The sequence below is a fragment of the Neophocaena asiaeorientalis genome, unplaced genomic scaffold (genome assembly GCF_003031525.2).
Source record: "Neophocaena asiaeorientalis asiaeorientalis breed wild unplaced genomic scaffold, Neophocaena_asiaeorientalis_V1.1 scaffold515, whole genome shotgun sequence".
In the NCBI taxonomy this organism is placed as follows: Eukaryota; Metazoa; Chordata; class Mammalia; order Artiodactyla; family Phocoenidae; genus Neophocaena; species Neophocaena asiaeorientalis.
Window position 1 is genome coordinate 1,860,377 of NW_020175829.1, and position 6,000 is coordinate 1,866,376.

Genomic DNA, 6,000 nt, shown 5'->3' on the forward strand with positions numbered 1-6,000 from the left:
AAGGAAGAGCAATAGTCTCTCAACAGGCAGAGATAGAAGTGAAGACCCTCTAGTAAAGCAACTATACTCCAATAAAAATTAATTAAAAAAAAAAAAAGAAAAGAAGAAAGGAAGACCCTCTAAGAAGATGGGAATGCTAAATGGAAGCCAGAAAGCATGCTGAGAATGGCAAGTAGCTGGATTCACCAACAGAGTTAAGGTATATAAAAAGAAGTAGTGGTAGGTACACTAGGAAAATAAATTGATAGAACATAACAGGCCAAGAATACGAGACTAAAGAGTTTGGACTTTATCTGGCACACAGAAGGAGGCAATTTAAAGATCCTGAGCAGAAAAGAGACATCCAAGGCTATGCTTGAAGACAGTTTATCTAGCAGCTGTGTGTAGGATGCATTAATAGGTAGAAATGAAGGCAGACAAGTTGAGAAACTCATGAGTTTCTCGTAAGTTCCTTGTGCATACTTCTTTTAACATACTTATCACATGAGAGTGTGATTTACTTTTCTTCGTCTATTCTGCCAGGCTCAGAACTCCAGAGAAGCATAATCCATTTTTCCAAACATATAAAAAGTAGGGATGAATCAAATGATCTCTGATGTCCTTTCTAACTAGTAACTTAGGTGTCTATGTTCAATTACTTAGAGAACGAAGATAGGAAATAATTTACAAAGGGGTGGTATCATCAAATTCATTTATAACCACTTTTTATAATTCAAAATGTTTTCTGATGATGGAAGATCATTCATTGCTTGCTTACCTTGCACGAGGCATTATGTTCAATACTCTACACATATTATATCACTTATTCCTCAAAATGACCCTATGAGGCAGGTATTCATACATTCTTCCAACAAGCCTCAGGTGTGAAAAGGTTAGTAAGTTGCCCAAGTTCACACAGCTAGTAAGCGGCAGAGTCAGTCTCTAAACCTAGGCAATCTCTCTCCAGAACCTGGATTTAACCAGGTTCCCAGGTCAAGACAAAAGGTCAATATAACCCATAATGTATCTAATCATACAATTATCATAGAATATATCAAGCATATTGTTTAGTCACTCTTTAAGTGTTAGATTTTTAAAAAATCTTGCAGTATCCTCTCTTCAGACTTTAGATACTTGAAAAATTTGAAGAGTCAATACGCAGATGAAAACTTAAGACTTTTTCAACATATCTCTAAAGAGTAAAAGAAATGGGCCTTCCCAACAATAAATTCTACCCACAAATGTATCACGCCGCATGAAAACACAGACCAACCAATTAGCTGATCAGAGTCCTGTTAGTGACAGCTGATACATTCCAACTCTGGTTGGAGTAACATCTCTGCGCTGTCCTAAATAAAGAACATCCGTGCGCCAGTTCTAGAAAGGAGAGCCAGGAACTTCTAGACTTCAGTTGAGTGGTTATTTGTGTATGAAATTGTAAAATCATATGAATCATTTTATAAAATAGAACTATGCTTTTTGTTGTTGTTGTCGCCATTCTGAGAAGCTACTCAGATACAAAAAGTTAGTATTCTCCAAACAAAATTTACTCAGAATCACTTCCATTTCTTTTTCACGGTTTAGAAAAATTTATCAAGAAATCTCCTCAGCCTTGAAATTAATTTCAAGGACTTTTTAGATATGCATTAACTTACAAAGCTAAATATCAAGACTTCTAACATGTGGTTGTTGTTTGCTAAATATAGCTCTATTTTCCACTCATATGATTAATTAATAGAAAACAGATTCTTAGTCTGGGATCCACAAAAGCTATAAAGGGGACTACATGAATTACTTTCAGTTTTTCAAAAAACACGTATTTCCCCTACATAATACACAAAATAGTGAAAACCAAAGATTTTCTTGGTTTTAACTAGAATTCTACCAACTCAACTCATTTTGGTTATACTTTATCTCAGGTAAAGCAAAAGCTCTGACAAGTGGTAGAGAAATCACAATTTTAAAAAAGAAAAAGTAAATCAGTGCTTTGAAATGTACCTCAAAAAAGTGCTGTACGTGGCGCGATGTGGGGAGAAGATAATAAAAGAGAGAAAAAGATTAGAAACACTGAACTAGATACCAAAAAAACAAAAACAAAAAACGATCCTAATCTCATAGATGATAACATTAGTTGTAGCTCACCTTTAGGAACATTATCACATTTACCTCTGCCAACATTTTGAGATAAGCTGTTATAACTACTCTTTTATAAAGCCAGGGTTCAAACTTATGTCTATTCGGTTTAAATTGTGGAATTATACTGCCTCTGAATAATAACTACTGTTAACTTAAGAATCAGAATAACTTCATCTGATATATCAGGGGCTGGCTGATCTAAACCTGAAAGCACTGTTAATATGTATAAGACTTTAGAGGGACTTCCCTGGTGGTCCAGCAGTTACGACTCTGTGCTTCCACTGCAGGGGGCTCAGGATTGATCCCTGGTGGGGGAACTAAGATTCCACATGCCTTGCCATGTGGCCAAAAAGTAAAAAAAAAAAAAAAGACTTCAGACTAAAATGTTCCTTATCAGTACAGGTTATTACTTTATCAATCATTGTACAACAAACAGTCAAGCTCATTGACTTTTTCTCCACGGCTATTCATTCTTAAATTGGCTTCTCCCCTTATCGCTATACTTATATTACTTTTCTTAAGGCCTCCAATAACCTCTCAATTCCCAAATTCAAGGGATTATTTTCATTCTCACCCCTCTTGTCCTTATGACAGACCAAACCCAACTGACTATTTTGTGCCACTTAAAAGTTTCCCTCCTTCCCTGGACAACATTCTCTCTCAATTCTATTTTTTAGCTTCTTTCCCTCAGTTTCTTTCAGCAACTGAACCCTCTCCTCTACACAATCCATAAATGCAGGGGTCCCCCAACATGCAGTCTGGCACTTTTTTTTTTTCTTTCTTTTTGCGGTACACAGGCCTCTCACTGCTGTGGCCTCTCCCGTTGCGGAGCACAGGCTCCGGACGTGCAGGCTCAGCGGCCATGGCTCACGGGCCCAGCTGCTCCGCGGCATGTGGGATCTTCCCGGACCGTGGCACGAACCCGTGTCCCCTGCATCGGGAGGCGGACTCTCAACCACTGCACCACCAGGGAAGCCCTGGCACTTTCTTAAAGAATACAATTTACTAAGTTGATTTGTTCCCTATACATATTTGCAAAAATCTTTTCTGCATTTAGATTTTAAGGAATTTTTAACATTTTAATCCACAATACTTCACTAAACTATAAACACCATGAGGGTGGGGTCTATTTGGTTTTGTGGTCCATAACATAAGACACTCAGTGTTTGCTGAATACACGAAAGCTCCCTTCGGTGTAACCTAGAACTAACATCTCATTGGAGCAGTTGGTAACTAAAATCATGCTTTGTTTTTTTTAAATATGTGCTAAGTCACAAACTTTCTGGCCCCAAAAATAGGTTGGACTAGATGAGTAGATCCCTCCTACAGAGTAGATAAACCTTAAGGTTTCATATACCAGCTCTAAAATTCAATGAGTCTAACAATTATCAGCTGTTCCCAGATTATCTTTAAATCATCACACAGCTTCCTTAATAAATACAACCTTGAGTAATTTTGTCGTTGTTGTACTAAAGAATTGTGAAATACCCCTACTACCGATGAAGCATGCCAAATTTAGGACTTTAATTTCGGGGTTAAACATACAAAGGATCAGAAGCCTAAAGGTGTGTGAAAAGAAAATCACTGTAAACACAATAATCGTGCAATTCTTTTTTTCAATTTAGAATCATAAAATCTTAGAAATGGGAATAAACACGAAAGTTTTGTTTAACTTCCTACTCAACCAACGATCCTTTCTACAGAATCCATGATATTTTTTGAAAACCTGCCCGAATACTCAATCCTTTTGTATTCTAATTAACTCTAAAAAGTAAATCTTAGGCATATGACTGAACCTAACACACACAGAAGGCTTAAAAAAGGTTAGTTAGGTAGGAGATATGTAGAAAAATGTTAGGTTTTTCTTTCTCTTTTCAATTTCTCAACCATTGGTATAATAATGCTCAAAATCTCAAGCCACATTAAAGATAAAAAAAGCACACCAAGATCACTTCCAAACTCAGGTTAATCAAATTCAATAGTACCAATTCAGTACTGACACGGGTATTAAGAGAATCAGCGTAAAGATATAGGGATTGTGTTTGACTATGTGCTGAACTTGCCCGCAGGAACAATCTCAATCCCTTGGGACCTAGCACAGGTCCAGTCAGGGCACAGGCAATCCTTAGCAGGCAATCTTTACTTAAGTTCTCTGAAACAAGACATCTCTCAGCTCATCTCTTGATGTCCAAGGTCCCTTTCACCTCCATAATTCTTCCCACAGAACATGTCATTAAGGAGTGTCATGACACTTCTGCTAGGGATGGTACATGATATGGAATCATGTGTTTGCAGAGATACTAAGTGAAAGAGTCTTCAACTAATCAGAAAAAAAGTTCAGAGTAATTTAATAAAGAGGATGACTCTCAAAAGCATCTGACTATAAAATATTTTGTTTTCTCCAAATCAAAGTTAAGCCTTTCGTTTGACGTATATTGTATCTTTATGAGAGAAATGATACCACTTGTAATGATTCGAATACTATTTCAAAGGTCAGTCTCATTTGGAACTTGTTAGAACCTAAAATCCACAGGTAAAGCATCTTAGGTTATAATCACTCAAGCAGGAGACCGATGTTGCTACTCATATAAGTTAAGTTCCCTAAGCCAATCCTCATCATAAATTCAAAGAGAGGAGTTCACTGTGACAGCTACAAGCTTTCCATGAAAGGCTCTGATAGTTTACCTTTATTTGTACTGGAAGTCTTATCACAAATGGACTTTTCGCAGGTTCCTCTCACCACCACATTCCCTGGGCTCCCCCCACCAGAAAAAACAAACAACAACAAACAAGCAAAGGTTTTTAAAAACCAAAAACTTAGTCTCATCCACATACCAAAAACTTAATCTTGTCCATGTTAGTCACTAAAAATCGTTCCTCTTGAAGGAGAAAAGCAAAATACAGTTTGCAAAAATAACCTACACATCTTTTGTACATACATACATAAATGCAACCAGACGATACAAGGCACATCAAACCCCGATCCATTTTAGTGAATTCCCTCCAGGGCCCAAATGTGTGTATTATGCAACTGCCACCATTCCAGACTTTAATCCCTGTCTGTGATGCAGTGATAAAATACAGATGACCGGAGTATAATCTACTAGGTACGTACGTATATTTGCGAGGAGACAAGTTGAAACAAGAATTACCAAATTCTCTGGAACCGTGAAAATGACGGAAGGTGTAACAGTTCTAAATCACAACTTTTCCTTTGGGTAGTCTTTTAGCAACCTGTCCCTACCCCCCTCAAAATCCTCACACGAGAGCGTTTTCATTGAGGTTTTGAAACGATATCCCAAAAGAGGAAGGGGTAGTGGTTATTTTAGAATCTACTCCAGGCAAGACACTCATACCACTTTCCAGAAGCTGAAAAGCCAGTGAGATACTTCACCCCCTCTCCCAAAGGACGATAATGGGAGTAAATGTAATCCAGATCCCTGAGCCATAAACAAACCAAAGCTTCACCCACTGATTTCCTAGGGCACAGGCCTCGAAAAATTGCATAATGGACAGCTAAGAATTAGAACAAAATTGTAATGACCTACATTCTAGAACGGAATCTATACAATACCTATTCCAAAAGTGGTTAAAGGTAAGAGCAGCGGTCAGAGCATCCGTGGCTGAACCCAAGTCCAAACGCTTCCGCCCCACCAGCCACCAGGTCCGCTTCCCCCACGCCAAGGCGACCGACCGGGCGGACAGGCTCCAGGTGGGAGAGGTGGGAGGGGAGGGGAGGGGAGTAGAGGGGGCACAGCAAGCAGCAGCTGGGGAACGGGCCGCGGCGGGCGGAGGAAGGAGAAAGAGGCATTCCCTCACACAAAATGGTGGCGCTGGCGCGGAGGCCGGCGCACCTGGGGCGTGCCACACGCCCCTCGGGGGAGC

At 39.0% G+C, this 6,000-nt stretch overlaps 1 protein-coding gene across 1 annotated transcript in view; it reads right to left on the bottom strand.

Annotated features, from left to right (window-relative positions):
• Nucleotides 1-5,765, bottom strand: part of FAM169A (family with sequence similarity 169 member A) — a 61,548-nt gene extending 55,783 nt beyond the window's left edge. The window contains exon 1 of the mRNA XM_024732759.1: nt 5,690-5,765. The gene's annotated coding sequence lies outside the window, so the exon portion shown is untranslated. The remainder of the gene's footprint in view (nt 1-5,689) is intronic.
• Between the last annotated feature and the right edge of the window lie 235 nt (nt 5,766-6,000).